Source organism: Anolis carolinensis, chromosome 3 (assembly GCF_035594765.1).
Source record: "Anolis carolinensis isolate JA03-04 chromosome 3, rAnoCar3.1.pri, whole genome shotgun sequence".
Taxonomy (NCBI): Eukaryota; Metazoa; Chordata; class Lepidosauria; order Squamata; family Dactyloidae; genus Anolis; species Anolis carolinensis.
The window spans coordinates 169,404,430-169,426,539 of NC_085843.1; the positions used below are offsets into that span (position 1 = coordinate 169,404,430).

General features: G+C 38.9%; 1 long non-coding RNA gene across 1 annotated transcript in view; it reads right to left on the reverse strand.

Moving 5' to 3' along the window:
- LOC134297654 (uncharacterized) overlaps positions 1-22,110 on the reverse strand; it is a 139,784-nt gene that overhangs the window by 64,845 nt on the left and 52,829 nt on the right. Inside the window, exons 2-3 of the long non-coding RNA XR_010004475.1 lie at positions 9,820-10,007; positions 6,477-6,536 (exon numbers count right to left, since the gene is read on the reverse strand). This is a non-coding gene — a long non-coding RNA (uncharacterized LOC134297654). The remainder of the gene's footprint in view (positions 1-6,476; positions 6,537-9,819; positions 10,008-22,110) is intronic.

Here is a 22,110-nt window from a genome sequence, read left to right on the forward strand (position 1 = left end):
ATATGCACCGAGAGCAGCCCAATCCGACACCCAACACAATGTTCTATTCACCAAAACCATTATCTGAAATAACATCCATTGTTCAATCAAATAAACCTTCCCCTCTGCCAGTGAATATCAATCAACAAACATTGTCTCCCCAAAATAATCCTATCCCAGGCTGATGAGTTCCTGCAGGCGGAAAGGGGCAATGTGGAGACAGAAAACCAGTTCCAGAATTCCTCCAATGAAAAGGTTATTAAAATTCCTGCCATATAGTACACCAATCACAAACTGTAAACCTTGCAAACACAAATGTACTTTTGAAGCAATGAAATTGTGGGTTGTAATTGTCTATTCTTTCTGATGTCTTTCAAATGTCTATAAAAAGTACAAGTCACTCTGTAACAGTGGGTTATGTCGGATTTGAGAATTCTTCCCTGGCCTCCTTCTTTGGCCAATGGAGCAATAAATGATCTACTCTGCCCTCAATCTCTGTGTGTCTGTATTTTAATGGATTGGAGCCAGTACACTGGGAAATGGTTGCCTGAGATTTCGGACAATACCTGTGCAGTGTGAAAGGACCCCTTCATATCTCCTTAATTTCATTTTGGAAATAATCAATATCTACTTGCTCTATATTGGTGGGATTTTTTATCTAAAAAAAAACCCCTAGTGCACACATTGAGCATTGACATAGCTCAAGAGCTATGCGTTTCTTAAGTGCTACATATTTTTCTATGCATTTCCTTTCATTACAACCTCTCAGAAAATCTCTGTGAAGAAGTAATCCTTGTCCTTTTCTAGGCGAGTTATGGCCAATAGAGAAGAAACCCAGTTATAGTTAGGAGAGTATAGTATAGGAGAGTACACTCTAATATGTCAAACTTTGACTCTTTGGCCAACAACAATCTAATCAGCTCTTGGCCATCACTCAGCAGTGCAACAATGTTAGAAATAAGAAAAAAAAACATTTTAAACCATTGGTTAAACCAATACTTTAGCAAATGAAGTTTTAATTGACCAACTTGCATTTCAATCAGATGGGTCAGAAGTTGCCAGCTCCTCTTAAGTAGCTAATCTTACAGTCTCAGCATCAACATCTCAGCTGCCTGCACATGTTGGAAATATGCACAATCTGTGTGCTCTGTCACCCAATCTGTTAGCTGCTCTAATTTTTCACACAATGAAATGTTAATGCTCTTAAGATCATTTACATATGGCCTAGTTGTTATTTAAGAAAACACCAATTAGGCATGTTGGGATAATTAACAGTATGCATGCTATTAGCAGCATGTGAATAATACTTTTTTAAAAGGAAGCCAGGCATTAAGGCAATAAAAGCCAAATGAATGCATTCCAACCCGCTCAGTGAAGCCTTTATTTCCTAACTGTATTAGTTACAAGTACTTTTTCCTGTTCTGTGTCAATGGGTGGGTAAGGAGGGTCAATGGGTTAATGACTCGGATGCTCCATCTGAAAATCATCAAAAACTAATTTTTCACAGGTAAACTGCTTAAATCAGAAGGTTTTCTGATTATCATTCTTGGATGAAAAAAGGGAGATAGAAAGAGAGAGGAGGAGAGGGGAAAAGCAAATTGATGGATTGAAGGATAGACAAATTAGACAGATGCATATATTGGCAGATTTCACTTATTTGTCAGCTGGACACCGAATTTCTTATGTATTTTCTAGGGGCAACATAAAAACTGGAGGGCAGTGTCCACATCATGATTAAAATCAGCTCTTTCATTACATAGTTAACTTTCTAGTTAATATACTCACAAATATGAAACAAAATGAAAATATTATCCTAGAGTGAGGGCAAGCATTCCTTAAAAGCAGATTATTTCAATAGTGCACTATCCTATTGTTCTCAGGCATTAGAAGCCATTTCATTTTCCCCTCTGGCTTAGTTGACTATAGGTAAAAGTAGGTAAAGGTTTCCCCTGATGTTAAGTCCAGTCGTGTCTGACTCTGGGGGTTGGTGCTCATCTCCATTTCTAAACCGAAGAGCCGGTGTTGTCCGTAGACACCTCCAAGGTCATGTGGCTGGCATGACTGCATAGAGTGCTGTTACCTTTCTGCCAGAGTGGTACCTATTGATCTACTCACATTTGCATGTTTTCGAATTGCTAGGTTGGCAGAAGCTGTAGCTAACAGCTCACGCCGCTCACTCTGCTCCCCGGATTCGAACCTGTGACCTTTCGGTCCACAAGTTCTGCAGCTCAACGCTTTAGTTGACTATAGCAAAACTACAAAAGCAAAACTGGAGAATAACCTAAGAGCTGTTGGATAGCTTTGCCTTTGCAAAGTAGTCATGTGATACTAATGATCCAGTTATTTAATCTAGTGGGATTTACAAAAATGTCCCAGTAACTGAATTGGAGTCTTATTTACTCACAAAATGAAGGTAGTACAAATTCAGCATCACTTATCTGGAATTCCAAAATTGGTCAGCTAGGTAACTGATAAAATAACAGCTTTGCATTTTGAGGGTTCAATGTATAGAAAAAACGTCGCAAAGAAAAATATTTAAAATATTGAGTACAATTTTACCTTCAGGCTATGCGTATAAGTTGTATATGACACATAAATAGATTTCATGTTTAAACTTGGGTCTTAACTCCAAGGTATCTCATTATTATGTACATATCTTAAATCTGGAAAAATCCAAAATCCAACACTTCTGGAAACATGCATTCTGGATAAGAAATGCTTAATCTATAATAGGCTTTGTGTCTTTTATCATTATACATGAATAAAAAAATACTCACTTCAAATGATGCTGCAGCACAGATTAAAAATGAAAGTTTTTTTTCCTTATACTGTAAAATTATGATCCATTAGATCTAATTTGTGACTGACATCAAGCTATTTATGATGCTTGAACTTATGAATAGCTCATATAGTAAAGATGACATCCTTCTTCTTGGCTTCCAGATCATATGCATTGCTCATATTAAGTCAATATCATTGCTCCTGAGGAGCCAGGTGGCTATTGTAGCCTGGATTGCATTTGCTCAACTTCTCTCATAGATATTTTGAGTAAACCTATGAGCATTGCCTAAAACTCCATGAACAGTGTACAAGATACCAGTATAATAATTAGTAAAATAAATATATCAACAAGGAGTTTTCACTCTCGTGGTTTGCTAGTCTCTGATGAAGTGTAAAAATACTTCATAACAGGAGTGAACAATATTTGCTTCTCAAGGACCACATCTGGTGAAAGATGAGAGGGAAGTGACTACATGTGTATGTGTTAGTAGATACGGGTTTACTAACACATACACACCAGCACTTATCCAAACCCCAGCATTCTCAGAAACAAGGAAATGGGAAAGAGATGTTCAGTGGAGTCTAACCTGCTTTGGCAGACATACAGGAAATGGCCAAGAATTGCATACAACTTCTGAGTCACAGGTTGTCCAGCCCTGGTTTATAATACAGGGAGATCCAATTATTTGGAATTAGACCTAAGACAGAGATGGCAAAAGTGATCTTTTAGATATTGTTTGACTGCTAGTGCCACCATTCTTCATTATTACATATACTAAATTAGGACGACAGGCAGAGCTGGCCCTAGGTATTTTTCAAGTGTAGACGAACAGAATTTTGGCGCCCCCCCCCCCCAAACCAATCACTGAAAAATAAAAGCGTTGGATAAGCGAAAATGTTGGATAATAAGGAGGGATTAAGGAAAAGCCTATTAAACATCAAATTACATCAAGATTTTACAAATTAAGCACCAAAACATCATGTTTTACAAGAAATCAACAGAAAAAGCAGTCTTGACTGCGCCCCCGTATGTTTTGCGACTGAAGCAACTGCTTAATTCACCTCATTGTTGGACCGGCCCTGACGACAGGAGTCGCAATACAACAATCATCATCATCATCAACAACAACAACAACACTTTATTTATAGCCCACCCTATCTCCCCAAAGTGACTCAGGATTGCTTCCAGAAAAATAAATCATAGTGGCAAATATTCAATGGAGTGGAGTCACACATTCTTTGCCACTACTCTAGCCCAAGGCAATGCCTTGGACAAGATATACACTGTTCATTGGTTTGCAGATTAAAGATCTGTTTTATAGTAGTCTACATTCTGAGTTCTCAAATTCATTTTAGTCAGCAATAACCACCACAAACTCTGTTAAACTTGCTTTATTCCTAATGCAATCTGGATACTCACTTTTAGTAGACTTCTCTAAGGCTGTGGCAGAATTTGACCAGTGTCAGGTCGATGAGTTTATTTTTCAAGAGATGCCTACATTAGATTGTATCCTGCGTCACCTCTCACAAAGTCAGTTATTTGGATCTGACAATTAGTTTACTAGAAGCCCAGAAAAACCAAGTTTCAGGACAGACAATCCTTTGTGTTCTGATCTGGGTGGTCATGTTGGGATTCTATCATACACAACTGGTCATGTTTTGAGTTGAAATACACTGTTCTTATATTGCCATGTCATTGTAAAAACATGTTTTTGTTCCCACTTTTATCATTTCTAAAAGACCCATGCACTGCAAAGACCTATTTCAAATGTCCATTTCTTCAAAGCACAACCAAGTGGCTTGCATGGCACAGAAATTCCATTCTCTAAAACCTCAAAGGTGGGAGGTATGTAACAGTAAGGTCACATTTCCTTCAAAAAACACTCATGGAGATTTTCTGCTGAAGCTGCAGAATCACAGATACACATTCGGACCTTAGGGGAACAAATGATTTGATCAAAAGGATTCTGCCCTTCACAAGACAATCTGCTGCTGAGTTGATACGGGTATACTTTATGGAACTGAAATCTTTTGTTCTAATCTTTAGCAGACAAAAGCAAATAGGGAACATTGAGCTGAATAAATAAACCTGTGAATACAAATCAAATGAGATTTTATTAGATGACATCATTTTTAGAATGATGAGTTCCATTCCTCTGAACTCTTGTTTCAAGGTGTGCAATACAAAAGATGTATTGGAAAGTAGCTTATTTAAACATAAGGAAAGTAAGGACAATTCTTTTGATGAAGAATTGGACATTTTAAGGATCTAGCCTTAAAAGATTCTAGCTCCATTGTCATCTTTCTTTAATGTTCGCTGTCTAGCCTTCATTGATTGGGCAAGAAAGTATGACATTCACAGCAAACTCCAAAAAATGTAGACATGAACGACTTAACATATAAAAAAGGAGTACCATTTTGATGGGGTGGGGGAAGAAGAAAGAAATTCAAAGTTTTAAAAAAAGTAATAGAGTGGAAACAAAATCTGCATGAAAATTAAAATATATGTGCTGAACATCTTTTCATTTATATATGTGAAAAATGCATATGCATTTAGAAATATGCTTTCCCATCAAAGCATGGATTTAGAATTTTTTAAATCTAAATATACATTGTGATATGTGGTGTTGTGTATGGAGCCAAGAACTGTATTGCAAAGTTCACAGAAGTGCAAAATTGAAAGGATTACTTCCTATCCACACATTAATCCAGGAATTGTAGATTAGGTTAGTTTGTGTCAGAATTCATGAAAATCAGATTCTCAAGCATCCCTTTCAACTATGAAAGAAGATGTAATTGTGTGCCCAGATTGTATGAAGAATTTTTTTACTTAGTATTAATTTGTTGTGAGAAAAATGAAAATTTCCCTCACAGTTTCATCTTGGGGAAGGGGGATAAAAGGTAATATTATTTTTGAAGAAACATCTTAAAAATAGACACATGACTTGACTAACTCTAGTATCAAAAATGAAAGAAACTGTGTCCATGTTTTATATGAAGAATTTTTACTCAATTGTGCGGGCTCCCCCCCCCCCCCCCCCCAATGAAACAGTCCTACAAATTGTTATCTTCAGGAAAATGTGTGGCACTATTCTACTTAGATAGTTGTTATTATGTCACTGAAGAACCTTCATCTACTTTTCTTTTAAAGCTACATATATATATATATTTAAAGATAGAATTCCTAACAATGCAATGTCTCTTAGCCACTTAGAACTGTCTGCAATTATAATAGCCACCTATTACTTTCTTTTGAAAAATATTTCCCTCATAGAATTGGTTTCTGGGGAACAAATCTTATCTTTTAATGTTGTTTTACAGTTATCATAAAAATTACACTGGTGAGGGTTTTAAAAAGCATCACTGTAGACAGAAAGTACGCTTGAGACACAGGAGGAGAGAAATCTATCAATACAATGAGACAACACTGCCTTTATCTTTAATGTGAAGGCTGACAGCCAATGGAGGCATCATTCAACAGAGTATCTTTTAGTTTTCTATTTTTTTGGTGGCAATCTTAATTCAATTTGACAGCCCATCATCCAATCGGTGGCAATTTATGGATATGAATTAAGTTAATTTATAGGCACTCAACCCATTTAAAGAGTTTCATTGAACAGCACCGATGACAACACTTACACTCTTGTCCATTAGCATGCTCGAATATATTAGTGGGACTAATAGGGCCAGCAAAAATAAAACTATTTTACACTTACTCTCGCATTCTCCAGTGGTTCTCTCAGGACACGTCTTTCAGATAGATGTCCAGGACTCCACTAAGCAGAAGCAGTAGGAGGGTACCAAAATGTCCACATTTTGAAGAAAAGAAAATAAATAAAAATTATCTAAAGGATAACAGGAAGCATAAAATCATTAACTATACAATCTAAACTTGGTAAACTATGCCAGTTTCATTCACTATATACATTCAAATATCAACATCTTGGGAACAAGATGTCTAACAGTCTGCTTTACATATTCATGTTCAGATCCTTAGCAGAAATTTCTGGAATGTCCATGTGTTCCATCATAACAACAGGTCTTTTCAATAAATATGCATACTTACTATATGGCTTGAGAGGCAAGATTTGCTTTCAGGTTTCAGTGCTCTTGAAAATTGACCAATATATTCAAGTCTTATCCAGCTTATAATAACCTTTTCAATTTCCTTCGTTAGTCTTTTAAAGTACAGTAGAGTCTCACTTATGCAACATAAATGGGCCGGCAGAATGTTGGATAAGCCAATGTGTTGGATAATAAGTAGAGATTAAGGAAAAGCCTATTAAATATAGGTTATGATTTTATAAATTAAGCACCAAAACATTATGTTATACAACGAATTTGACAGACAAAAAGTAGTTCAATACGCAGTGATGCTATATAGTAATTACTGTATTTACGAATTTAGCACCAAAATATCACGATGTATTGAAAACATTGATTACAAAAATGAGTTGGATAATCCAGAACTTTGGATTAGCGAGTGTTGGATAAGTGAGACTCTACTGTATTTGTTGTTTTCAAGATTATTTTAACCTGTTCTGTTATTAACCATTTAAAGATTTCACAATATCCAAATGTTGAATAAACGAATGAATGAATGAATTGTGCTGCAAGTATAAGTTGCTGTGTGCCAGAAGATTTAAGAATCTTGAAGAAGCATGAAACTTATAACCATGAGTTATTTTTTGTAGCCATGACAATTTAAATAGACATGAGGAAGTTCTTATTTTCTTCTTCACCTTCCCTTACCAAAGTGCTAATTTCTAATTTTATTTATTGGATAAAAAGAAATAGGGTGATTTTTTTTTTGCTCCACAACCTCATGTTTATGAAGGAAACTTTTGCAAAATGAAGCAATGTAAGATACTACACAGAAAAAGTATTGCTAGTACAGTAACTCTCAAGGAAGTGTCCCCAAAAAGATGGGAATTACCTTGACTTCAGAGTACATTAAATCTTATTTTCCAGCTAGGCGACTGCTTCTGACCAAAAAACAAAACTTAAAAAAAACTGTCAGTCATAGTTTGCCTGGAACATCCCAAGGGACTACCATTGACTTGCAATGGCTCTGAAGCAATGATGTTCCAGCCCATTAAGTGCCATGTAGATTAGGACCTGGGCTTTGAACTCTGTGCTAAAGTCAATCGAAGCTCATGATTCACAGGTGCAATGTACACGGGCTAGTCTGTGTGGCTAATGAGCCGAGATGTTGCATTCTGTCCCTTTTCTGTAGTGGTGATGGTCAGCTCTTTATCATAGTGGATCCCAGACACAAAGAAAACCACATACAGGACAAAGTTGGGCTGTTACTGGAAGTGAGCTTAAGAAGTTGCTTAGAGATTTACCTTATGGGATAAACTCCAAATTGTTTCTGGCATGATACTGCCACTGCCATTTAGCAACAGTTCATGGGAAAAAAATTAGTGAGCTTTCAAGAAATAGAATACCAAATAGATGCATAAGATATGTTGTAAGAATAAGGGAATCTGGAAAGAGAGGCTTATAGCATGGAAGGATAAGGGCTAGCTGTTATGAATTGAATCCCAAGAGAGACGGTAAGGAATAAGCAAGGGTTTGTGTGAAGTAAAACGAAAAGGAACTAGTTATGGTTAGGCTATTGGTATTTAACTGGGACCAGAACTGTCTAATTTCCAACTAGGCTATGTATCCTGTTTCCCCTAAAATAAGACATCCCCAGAAAATAAGACATAGTAGAGGTTTTGCTGAATTGCTAAATATAAGGCCTCCCCTGAAAGTAAGACCTAGCAAAGTTTTTGTTTGGATGCATGCCCGCCGAACAGAACACCAGAGCATGCAGGATCAGTAAATGTTCGTACAATAAAGTGTTGTACATGGAAATATTGGTAGTAACAAGAAATTCTTGATAGGATTCAATTTGTCTGGTTTATGCTGGTTATGATGACAACTACTGTACAGTATATAATAAATGTTCATTTTTTTGTTCAACAATAAATGTGAATTCATCTTCATGGAAAAATAAGACATCCCCTGAAAATAAGACCTAGAGCATCCTTGGGAGCAAAAATTAATATAAGACACTGTCTTATTTTCGGGGAAAATCATAACACACGGTAGTTTGCAGGTTGGACCTGAGTAAATTATCATTCAGTACTTTGCAGAGATAAATTCCATACATCAGGAAAAGCCTGAATATAGATGAATTAATACAACAATATTTTAATTAGAGATCATTATAATAGTCAGTGAAATACAGACACTTAACTTGACTTTAGTCAAAATGGTAAGAAGTCTCAGTGGACCATGAGAACTGCTGAGGTGTGGTTATTCAGGATAAAGAAATCCAACATCACTTTGGGAACTGATGGTATCATTTTTGTTGTTATCCTGGTTGTATCAAAGACTTAAAATTGGTGAATGATATCACAGTCCAACTTCCCTGTTTTGCTCAGCAGTGTGGTTTTTATACTTGAAAATATTTAATTCTGATATTAACAAACAGACTTTGTGTTCTTATGTGTTTTAAGTTGATTCTGACATATGGCGCCAGTGTCAGAATGTCAGGATTTATTGAGAGAGGAGTGACTTCCTTTAAGGATGAAAGTGTGTGACTTGTACAAGGTGGTTAAGTGAGATTTGAACCCTGGTTTCCTAGAGCCCTAGCCCAACATTCCAAATATAAATATACAGTGTATTAGTAATTCAACAGGATTTATTACACTGACACCACAGGCAATGAGCAAAATGTACAAGATAACTCTAAGGATTATCCTTAGAGTTGTAAATCTGGATTTTGTAAAATTGTATGAATGTGATCATCTCTTAATCTCATTTCCATGGTATGTCTCTGAATCTTACCTGCATTTGCTGCTCATCTTTTTTTATACATTGGGAGAGGTTTTCATGAAATTCATGTGTATTTGAACAATTTTCTTTATGTATATATTTATTAACACATTTTGCTTAATTAACATATCTGACTAAGGCAGAGAGGAGAATGAAGGATGTTTATCCATTAGGGGGTTGAGCCCCCAGATGGCGTAGTGGACTAAGTGACTTGAAGGTTGGGTTGCTGACCTGAAAGCTGCCAGGTTCGAATCCCACCCGGGGAGAGTGCAGATGAGCTCCCTCTATCAGCTCCAGCGGGGACATGAGAGAGAAGCCTCCCACAAGGATGGTAAAAACATCAAAACATCCGGGCGTCCCCTGGGCAACGTCCTTGCAGATGACCAATTCTCTCACTCCAGAAGTGACTCAAGTTGCTCCTGACATGAAAAAAAAATACATTAGGGTAAAAGAATATGACAAGAATATGAAAAGAAGAGACAAGTGGAGTGCCGCAGGGCTCCGTCCTGGGCCCGGTTCTGTTCAACATCTTTATTAACGACTTAGACGAAGGGTTAGAAGGCACGATCATCAAGTTTGCAGACGACACAAAACTGGGAGGGATAGCTAACACTCCAGAAGACAGGAGCAGAATTCAAAACGATCTTGACAGACTAGAGAGATGGGCCAAAACTAACAAAATGAAGTTCAACAGGGACAAATGCAAGATACTTCACTTCGACAGAAAAAATGGAAATCAAAGATACAGAATGGGGGACGGCTGGCTTGACAGCAGTGTGTGCGAAAAAGACCTTGGAGTCCTCGTGGACAACAAGTTAAACATGAGCCAACAATGTGATGCGGCTGCTAAAAAAGCCAACGGGATTCTGGCCTGCATCAATAGGGGAATAGCGTCTAGATCCAGGGAAGTCCTACTCCCCCTCTATTCTGCCTTGGTCAGACCACACCTGGAATACTGTGTCCAATTTTGGGCACCACAGTTGAAGGGAGATGTTGACAAGCTGGAAAGCGTCCAGAGGAGGGCGACTAAAATGATTAAGGGTCTGGAGAACAAGCCCTATGAGGAGCGGCTTAAAGAGCTGGGCATGTTTAGCCTGCAGAAGAGAAGGCTGAGAGGAGACATGATAGCCATGTACAAATGTGTGAAGGGAAGTCATAGGGAAGAGGGAGCAAGCTTGTTTTCTGCTGCCCTGCAGACTAGGACACGGAACAATGGCTTCAAACTACAGGAAAGGAGATTCCACCTGAACATCAGGAAGAACTTCCTCACTGTGAGAGCTGTTCGACAGTGGAACTCTCTCCCCGGGGCCGTGGTGGAGGCTCCTTCCTTGGAGGCTTTTAAGCAGAGGCTGGATGGCCATCTGTCGGGGGTGCTTTGAATGCGATTTCCTGCTTCTTAACAGGGGGTTGGACTAGATGGCCCATGTGGTCTCTTCCAACTCTACTATTCTATGATTCTATGATTCTATATGCACAGTAGAATCATAGAATCATAGAATAATAGAGTTGGCAGAGATCTCATGGGCCATCCAGTCTAACCCCCTGCCAAGAAGCAGGAAATCGCATTCAAAGCACCCCCGACATATGGCCATCCAGCCTCAGTATACCAAGGATCATGAACAGAACCCCTTGTTACTGCAATTAGATGGATTTGTCATGTTTCTTTTCATAAGCCAAGGGCAGTATAATGGCTCCCCTCCCTCATATGGATCTTCCAGGGGCTGGACAGTTGTACCAGTGGTAAGAAAAAGTTTTCTCTGTCCCTCCATCCTCAAATCGATCACAAAAGAAGTAATCAGAAGTCATTTCCAATGTTGGTTTATCTTTGTTTTGGGCTAATGCTTTTGGACTTTTTCTTTACAATAGAGGGGAACAGCTTGGGATTATGTGGGAAGGAACTGAGCCATATGACCATATTTTTGTAGGTTTTCGTTGTAATTTGTGCAATCTGAGGAAAACATTCAATTTTCCAAAAATTAACTTGCGGAAACTACATGATTTGGGAGTATCTGATGAGCTTGGGAAAACGCCAAAAGGAGATTTCTGCATTGTTACACCTACTCTGTCCTCATATCAACCTGGGAGGTAGATCACATCCAAAGGGTAAGGTCAATGCAGTGAATTACATGGCTCAGTGGAGAGTAGAACAAGTTCTAAATGTTACATTCTACAGGGTTTTATCGAGGATAGGCAAGTGATGCCTGAAATAAACCAGGATTTGGGGGGGGGGGTTATCTAAGCAATATATACTGGGTTTTTAGTGGTGTCTTTGAGAATGTAATTAGTTTCTGATTTTCAAAATCTGTGCTGGAATGTTATGTGCCTTCAAGTCATATCTGACGTCTGAAGAACATATAATAGGGTTTTCCTGTTCAGAGGTGGTTTGCCCTGGCCTTCCTTTGAGACTGACAGAGTGTGGCTTGCTCAAAGTCACCCGTTGGGATTCCATGATTTGAGTCATGGATTTGAGTCCAGAGTCTTAGTCAAATGTTCAACCACTACAATATGCTTGCTCTATGTGGTGTTAGTAATGATGATGACTGAGTGGGGATTCAAAATCTGGTCTTGTGAGTTGTAGTCTAACATTAAAGCCACTACATCACTCTGAATCTCCCCAAATACTAGAATACTAAATAATGTTCTGGAGCTCAAGTGGCGAAGTGTGCTAAAGCACTGAGCTGCTGAACTTGCAGACCAAAAGGTCCCAGGTTCAAATCCCGGGAGCGGAGTGAGCGCCCGCTGTTGCTCCAGCTTCTGCCAACCTAGCAGTTTGAAAACATGCCAATGTGAGTAGATCAATAGGTACCGCTCCGGCAGGAAGGTAACGGCGCTCCATGCAGTCATGCCGGCCACATGACAACGCCGGCTCTTCGGCTTAGAAATGGAGATAAGCACCAACCCCCAGAGTTAGATATGACTGGACTTAACATCAGGGGAAACCTTTACCTTTACCTAAATAATGTTCTACAGTCCATCTTGCTCCAGATTCAAATACAGAAAGTATGGAATTTCCCATGCATTCGTTTTTCCGTCTTCTAGTGGCTCAAAGACTTATCCACAGAATGGCCTGAGAGATGGATTTTGCAGATCACTATCATAAACAACAACAATACCGCAGAAAGCTGAACATGAGCATTAAAGAGGAAGGAGGAGTGTTTGTGGGAAATAAAATGCAAGAATATTTGGTGTTAGAGACAAAGTGAATTGTAACATTTCCCAACTCCTCTCACAATTATCTCTTAGCAAGATGAAGATTTATGGAACCCTGTTTGTGAGATGAGCAATAGTTTCCTTCCCAATGCTGGTTATTGACTAAAATGTTCATTCCATAGAGCTAATGGTTGGATGGTCATTTATCTCCTTAGGGGTATGTTATCATGAAAATGATTAAATGTGCAATATGGAGGACCCTGTGGGAAATCCACCTGGAAAAAGTTTTCAGATGATGCATCAGTGTCAACATGTAAATGGTAGCATCAGAGTCAACACTAAGGAAAAGAGGCTGCTAAAAATTGCTCTGTTCTCTTTCCCCACCTATTCTTACCCTGCAGGTGAAGTTCCCATTCAATGAGGCCAGCCTGATCCTTTTTGCAGCCTGAAGCAGAACAGTAAATGATTCATCTCAAGTCAAGATATATAGTTCTTTAATCCAGTGATGGCTGATGGGTTCCTTTTCAGTGGAGTGATGAATCTGCTCTGGGGTTTAGTCTGAACTTTAAAGGAGATATCCAAGGCACTAAAGCAGTGATGGCCAACCTATGACACACGTGTCAGCACTGACACGCCTAGCTATTTTTGCTGACACGCTGACGCATGCAGATTGATTGGATGACTAATGTCTTTTGTGGCCAAATTTGGTGTGATTTGGTCCAGTGGTTTTGTTGTTTACTCCATGAGAATTATGTGTGTGTGTGTGTGTGTGTGTGTGTGTGTGTGTGTGTGTGTGTGTATATATATATATATTATTCTATTGTTATTATAGTATATTATTATATTATTACTATTATATTATTATTATATTATTCATTATTCATGACTACATTGAAACTACAACCGAGAGAAATCAGCGTGGAAACTGCAAGAGGTACCATAGATTGTTGTACATGGAAATAATGGTAGTAAATAGTTTTTGATTTATTAAATACAGTTATATATTACAATTATGTATTTTTGTTATTTAAACTATATATATATACTAGCTGTGCCCGGCCACACATTGCTGTGGCGAAGTCTGGTGGTCTGGGAAATAAAGTATTGAGGAATTGGTGGTAGTTAAGGTAAAGGTAAACGTTTTCCCCTGACATTAAGTCCAGTCATGTTTGACTCTGGGGGTTGGTGCTCATCTCAATTTCTAAGCCGAAGAGCCGGCGTTGTCCGTAGACTCCTCCAAGGTCATGTGGGATGACTGCATGGAGCAGCGTTACCTTCCCACCGGAGCAGTACCTATTGATGCACTCACATTTACATGTTTTTGAACTTCTGGGTTGGCAGAAGCTGGGGCTAACAGTGGGGGCTCTGTCAGTTCCCCCAATTCCAACCTTCGGTCCAGAAGTTCAGCAGCTCAGCGCTTTAACATGCTGTGCCATCAGCATTATTCTATCACAGTAATTATTTCATATTAAAGTAGAATCTCACTTATCCAACATTCGATTATACAATGTTCTGGATTATCCAACACAGTCTGCCTTTTCATAATCAATGTTTTTGTAGTCAGTGTTTCAAATTCATTGTGATATTTTACTGGTAAATTTGTAAATACAGTACAGTAGAGTCTCACTTATCCAACATAAGTGGGCTGGCAAAATGTTGGATAACCGAATATGTTAGATAATAAGGAAAAGCCTATTAAATATCAAATTAGGTTATGATTTTACAAATGAAACACCAAAACATCATGTTAGACAACAAATTTGGCAGAAAAAGTAGTTCAACACGCAGTAATGCTATGTAGTAATTACTGTATTTATGAATTTAGCAATATATCATGATATATTGAAAACATTGACTACAAAAATGCATTGGATAATCCAGAACGTTGGATAAGCGAGTGTTGGATAAGTGAGACTCTACTGTAATTACTACATAGCATTACTGCGCATGGAACTACCTTTTCTGTCAAATTTGTTGTATAATATGATGTTTTGGTGCTTAATTTGTATAACGATTACCTAATTTGATGTTTAATCAGCTTTTCCTGAATCCCTTCTTATTATCCAATATATTTACTTATCCTGCCGGCCTGTTTATGTTGGATAAGTGAGAGTCTACTGTATATTGATCATCTTATATTATCTGCTTAGAACTGGATTATATGAGGCCCCTTCTTCACAGTTGTATAAAATGCACACTGAAGTGGATTATATGGCAGTGTGGAGTCAAGATAATCCAGTGCAAAGCAGATAATATAAGATTATAAATGGGTTATATAGCTGTGTAGAAGGGCCTTGAGTCTACACTGCCATATAATCCAGTGCAAATTAGATAATCTGAGGAAGAAGTCTAAGTGAGGCCTAAATCTGCCTGTCCCCTAACTGAAGCCTGGCTGTCCCTTGGCTGTTTGCTAGGCAACCAAGTGGGCAGAGATTAGCCCTCTAAACTGGCAGCAATTGGATAAAAACAATTATTGCTCTCCCTCTAATTAGGACTTTATTTTTCTTTTCTTTTTGTTGTATCAACCTAGAGGCGTAGATGATGGGTTGTGTTGTCAAATTTCGAGGTTGGGGGGCCTGTACTTTTGTTGTTTTGTCCACTGCCCTGATGCCATCACTCTTATATATATATATATATATATATATATATATATATATATATATATATATATAGTGAAATTATGGTTTTTTTCTCGAAGTGACACACCACCCAAGTCATGCTAGGTTTTTTGGTGAATTTTGACACACCAAGTGCAAAAGGTTGCCCATCATTGCACTAAAGCCTTTCCTTAAAACAGATTTGACATCAATTGCATTCCATTTACAGAGTGATTGAGACAGTGGTGTTTTTAAACTTGCTGTACATTTTCCAATATGTGAAAAGTTATAAAAATGTCTCAAATCTGCAGGAGTGTTGCAGGTGCAGAGACAATATCCACAATATTCCAATGGATGTGCTAAGTAAGAAATGGTCAACTGGGATGGAAATGTCACCATCAGCTGCTCTGGTATTTAAAGAAAAATATTGTAATCGACACAAATACAGCAGTTCTGTTGGAGTAGTTTTTATCCCAGGAGGTTTTGTACATACACACAGATCTTCAGGGGACAATCATGTAGAATTCCTACTTTGTATTTCCAGATCTGTGCAAATTCTGCAACTAAACATGACTTGGAGGGACTTATATACCCTGTTTCCCTGAAAATAAAACATCCCCAGAAAATAAGACCTAGTAGAAGTTTTGCTGAATTGCTAAATATAAGGCCTCCCCCAAAAGTAAGACCTATTTCCATTGTTGTACATGGAAATAAAGGTAGTAACAAGAAATAATAATAATAATGTAATAATAACTTTATTCTTGTATCCCACCTCCATTTCCCAGAAGGGACTCAGGGCAGCTTACACTGGATTGTGTAATTGATTTCCAACTCTGGTGCCTTATCCAAGGGCCATAACTGGATTCACTGAGCACAGAGAGATGCCCAGATTATTGTAGTCTTTGGGTAGTTATAATATGGTGTATCTCTATGGGTACTTCTTTTCCAGAAGATGAATAGTTATCCAAATGCCAGATGGCTGCCTTTGCAATGAGCTTGTCAAGAGGAAAATGCTGGAACAGCCACAACCTTCCCGCCCACAGGTAGATGCTTCAGATCAGGGGTCCTCAAACTTTTAAAGCAGAGGGCCGGTCCACAATCCTTCAGACTGTTGAGGGGCCAAATTATCATTTGAAAAAAAATGAAAAAATTCCTATGCACACTGCACATATCTTATTTGTAGTGCAAAACAGCAATAACAATGAAAAACAATACAATATTTAAAAATGAAAATAATTTTAACCAATATAAACCTATCAGGATTTCAATAGGAAATGTGGGCCTGCTTCTGGCCAATGAGATAGTCAGGTTAATTAGGGTTGCTGTTGTTGTTGTTGTTGTTGTTGATGATGTTGTTGTTGTGTGTCTTCAAGTCATTTCAGACTTTGGGCGAGCCTAAGTCCAAAATTATTTATTTATTCATTTACTACATTTATTTACTACATTTATATCCCACCCTTCTCACCCCGAAGGGAACTCAGAGCAGCTGTATGTACATACAATATATTATATTATTAGCATAGCACAATATTAGCATTATACATTACTATATCAAACTATACCACGATACTATAATACTATATGTAATATATAACATATAATTAATAATAATTAATAATAATGCCCCCAGGCAAGAGACAAAACCTTTCCAATGCTAATTAGGGTGATTAACTGAAACATTAATGCTGGCTCCCAGTGACAAAGGACTCTTGCCACACCCTGAACTCTACACAGATATATATTCTTTCCTTTCCTGACTTAGTTTATCCATACCTCACAACCTCTGAGGATGCCTGCCATAGATGTGGGCGAAACGTCAGGAGAGAATACTTCTGGAACATGACCACACAACCCGAAAGACATACAACAACCCTGTGATCCCGGCCATGAAAGCCTTCGACAACATATAATAATTATTATTATATGGTATTATTATTAGTATTATATTGTATAACATTATAATATTATTATCAATATTATATGTATATACAATATATTATATTATTTAAAATGATATAAAATATTATATTATAAAACTGAGGGCGGGGGCCAGGTAAATGACCTTGGAGGGCCGCATCCGGCCCCCGGGCCTTAGTTTGGGGACCCCTGCTTCAGATGATCTAAGTCATTCCAAAGTGAGTAGAAAAGGGAAAGCTGAAGAGCATTTGTCCCCTAAGTGCTCTTATTACCACCTACATCATCTAATACCATCTGCTATCTTTTCATTGAGAATTGCTGTAAGCAAGGATTTAGGAAATCTGGTATCCATGAAATATATCTATAGCTAATTCCTTATGCTTCATGTCTTTCTTTCTTTTTGTTTCCTATCTCTCCCCATCTTTCCCCTCCCCCAACCACCTTATGTCAGGACAAGGACATTAAATATTAAAAGTCGGATTCTCCCCTTCCCAACATCCATCTTTTTTACTGTCATGGCACTTTTAATGGCACTGAACAAAAATTTGACTTGCATAGATTGGTGATAGTTTTCCATCAGTTTCTATATTTTAAAACAGAGAATTTTAATAGGATCTAATTTATTCCTAAATGAATTTTTTTTCTGCTTCATTACATGGAGAGTTTTAAAGATCCCCTAAAAACTGCAGCAGAGGCTGTGACAAAAATTTGATCACTTTGTTTCAAATGACTTTAAAGAAACACAAGACCTTTCAGTTTAGAGAAAGGGATGCTGCCTCTCTTCCCAGCCCTAATTTCCTTGCCTTTAGGATTTTCTAGAGGAATATTAAGGGTTTCCCCTGTTTTAAGTTCACATTGCAAAATTCCCTTCTTATCCCCATTCTCCTCTCAGATCCATTTGCATCACTAATAACCAATGTCCATCATAATAAAGGTGCTAGGGAGTCCCGGACACTGTAGTTTTATAAGGTGTTTATCCTGCTCTGCCAAAGAGTGTTGGTTCCTCACCAAACAATAAATCCCAGGATCCATAGCATTGAGCCATGGCAGTGAAAGTGGTGTCAAACAACATTTATTCTACAATGGTGATGCACCTGAAATCAAAATTTAAAGATCTAAGGATACCAAGAGTCCATGTCCGGTGAGCCCAGCTAACTGTCAATGTTCCCAGATAAACTAAGATTTACCAGCACTGAAGACAAGGACAGAGGCTTCAATTTCAATCTGCAGAAGGAATACAATGTACAACAAAGAATGCCAAAATGTACAAGCATAGCCATATTAGAACACGTAACCATTTTTATACAGTAAAAACCCATGTGTTATATTGTCTCTGTTTAATTTTCCCTCTCCTGTTATGATTGGCTAAGTGCGGAGGCTGGCCAGATATCACCCTCGCTCTTGTTTGGTCAGAAGGTGGGACTAAGTTGGTTGGTGCAGGCTCCAATGACAGCTGTGGTGGCCAATTAGCTCTCTGGGGGTGTCTCTCTGGGTGGAGGAAGTCTCCAGGAAGAATAATCCGTATTTGGAGGGCTTAAATCATAGTTTTAAAGACAATGGAGTGCCGCAGGGTTCTGTCCTGGGCCCGGTTTTGTTCAACATCTTTATTAACAACTTAGATGAAGGGTTAGAAGGCACGATCATCAAGTTTGCAGACGACATCAAATTGGGAGGGATAGCCAACACTCCAGAAGACAGGAGCAGAATTCAAAACGATCTTGACAGACTAGAGAGATGGGCTGAAAATAACAAAATGAAGTTCAACAGGGACAAATGCAAGATACTTCACTTCGGCAGAAAAAAATGGAATGCAAAGATACAGAATGGGGGACGCCTGGCTCGACAGCAGTACGCGTGAAAAAGACCTTGGAATCCTCGTGGACAACAAGTTAAACATGAGCCTACAATGGGGGCTGCCAAAAAAGCCAATGGGATTCTGGCCTGCCTCAATAGGGGTATAGCATCTAGATCCAGGGAAGTCATGCTCCCCCTCTATTCTGCCTTGGTCAGATCACACCTGGAATACTGTGTCCAATTCTGGGCACCTCAACTGAAGGGAGATGTTGACAAGCTAGAAAGCGTCCAGAGGAGGGCAACTAAAATGATTAAGGGTCTGGAGAACAAGACCTATGAGGAGCGGCTTAAAGAACTAGGCATGTTTAGCCTGCAGAAGAGAAGGCTGAGAGGAGACATGATAGCCATGTACAAATATGTGAAGGAAAGTCATAGGGAGGAGGGAGCAAGCTTGTTTTCTGCTGCCCTGCAGACTAGAGTGCAGGACAACAGCTTCAAACTACAGGAAAGGAGATTCCACCTGAACATCGGGAAGAACTTCCTCACAGTGAGGGCTGTTCGGCAGTGGAACTCTCTGCCCCGGACTGTGGTGGAGGCTCCTTCTTTGGAGGCTTTTAAGCAGAGGCTGGATGGCCATCTGTCGGGGGTGCTTTGAACGTGATTTCCTGCTACCTGGCAGGGGGTTGGACTGGATGGCCCATGAGGTCTCTTCCAATTCTACTATTCTATGATTCTAGGACATGGATATGACAGGATTATGTAGATTTAGAATCCAGAATGCCAGGGACAATGGGAGATGATCTCTGAGTCTGGTCCCAGGCTGGGTAAATAATATTTTATTTTAATTTATCATATTTGTAACCCACTCCTTCTCAACCCCAAGGGGGACTCAAAGTGGCTTCACATATGGGCAATAATTTAATGCTTTAAAAATGTGCAACTGTTAAAAAAATCTACATTAAAAACAGAAAACTAAAACAAATAAAAGCAGTTACATCAAAGATTAAAATCACATAAACCACAATGTCATAGTCAAGGGCCATTCCAAAACGTCATTTCACATATTCTTTCTTCATTTATTGCATTGCAGTTATTCTCCAAAAGCTTGGTCCCATAGCCATGTTTTAACTTTCTTCCTGAAGGCTAAAAGGGAAGGAACCAATTGAATATGACTGGGGAGAGAGTTCCATAGCTGAGGGGCCACTACTGAGAAGGCCATGTCTCTCAACCCCACCAACCGTGCTTGCGAAAGAAATGGGACTGAGGGTAGGACCTCCTCAGAAGATCTTAATCTCCATGATGGTTCATAGAGGGAGATATGTTTGGACAGGTAAGCTGGGCCAGAACCATTTAGGGCTTTATAGGCTAAAGCCAGCAGTTTGAATTGTGCTTGATAGCAGACTGGCAGCAAGTGGAGCTTATTACTGTATATGCATGTATGTGACTAAGTTTCTGTGGGATCACTACTTGTGTAAGTGTGTGTTAAGAGAAAAACACCTGGTCAATTACAAATCATGGTTGAGTAATTGGAACAATCAGGGCTAACAGGCTTGAGCCACTCCCTGAATGGGGTATATCTGGGAAATGTTTGCAATGTCTTTTGGGGACTTACTGGGGACTTACTGAATGCTTGCTGAGAGCCTACTATGAAGACGCATGAATTTAATGCAAGAGACTTTATGTGAGTTTTTGTTGCTGGAAGTTTTATTATGATTTTTGACTCTGCTACTTAAGAGTAAATTTTGATTTTCTCTTCCATTTTCGTGGCTTGTTTTTTCTTTTGCTCATTGTGGATACAACAAAGAACTGGATAAGTCTGGACAGGACTGCACGCAGTTTGTTTTTCTACAAACCCGTAACAGAGCTGACATAACATACTCCAACCTATACAGACCTCCCTTTGTCCCTGAGTTGTGTTCGCTGATAGCCAGCTCACACCTGGGTCAGTCCCAGATGACAAGCATGAAGCTTGTCAGCTGGAGGTGTTGGTCCACAAACACTGGATGGTCCATCTAGTCTGTGCCCATTGCTTGCAGACACAGCATTACATTCCTGGAGGTTTCTGATTCTGGCCCGGGTTAGGCAGAAGTGAAGAGGCCAATGTTGCTTGTCTCAGAGAAATAAAACATATTTCATAGCAAGTTTGTAAAGATAAAATATATTTGATAGCATAAAGTAGAAGGGGGGGGGGTTGAGGGATATAATGTGTTTAGAATAAACCAGTTTGGACACATTCTATTAAGGAGACTGTCATATTGTTTCTTTTCTTGACTGCTAATCTCTGTGCAAGTGTGCATCTCTGGATCAGCGGATATATTTGTGATTAAATGAAATTCTGATGGCTCTCTTTGTCTATGGGGAAGTTCTGGTTCAGTCTGCTACTGTTAAAGGCCTTGGGGTTGTGTTGGACTCATCGCTGACGATGGAGGCCCAGATCACTGCCATAAGTAAGCAGACTTTTTTTCATCTTCACCAGGCAAGGAAATTGGCAACTTCCCTTTCGACAGAAGCATTGGCAACGGTAATCCATGCAACAGTCACCACTAGGTTGGATTATTGTAACACTTTATACGCCGGCCTTCCGAAGATAAAAACCCAGAAGATCCGAATGGTCCAAAATGCGGAGGCCAGGCTGCTAGCGGGATCATCTATAAGATCCCATATTACACCAATTCTGAAACAACTGCATTGGCTACCAATAGAACATCGGATCTCTTACAAGATACTGATCCTGACATTTAGAGCTCGAAATGGCCAAGGACCATTATATTTTAGGGACCGCCTCATTCCTTTTATTCATCAGTGGTCACCTCAATCCTCCCAGGAAAATCTCCTATACGTACTGATCCCTAGGGAGGCACACCTGGAAGCTACAAGGCGTAGAGCCTTTTCGACCTATGCTCCAATTCTGTGGAACTCATTGCCTCCATATATTAAAGCAATGTCGGAGTTGCGACCTTTTGTAAAAGCGCTCAAGACTTGGCTGTTTGGTTGTGCATTTAAGTAAATCAGATCTAATTTGCCAAATAGTCACTGTTGAATGTTTTTATGTTGAATATTTTTA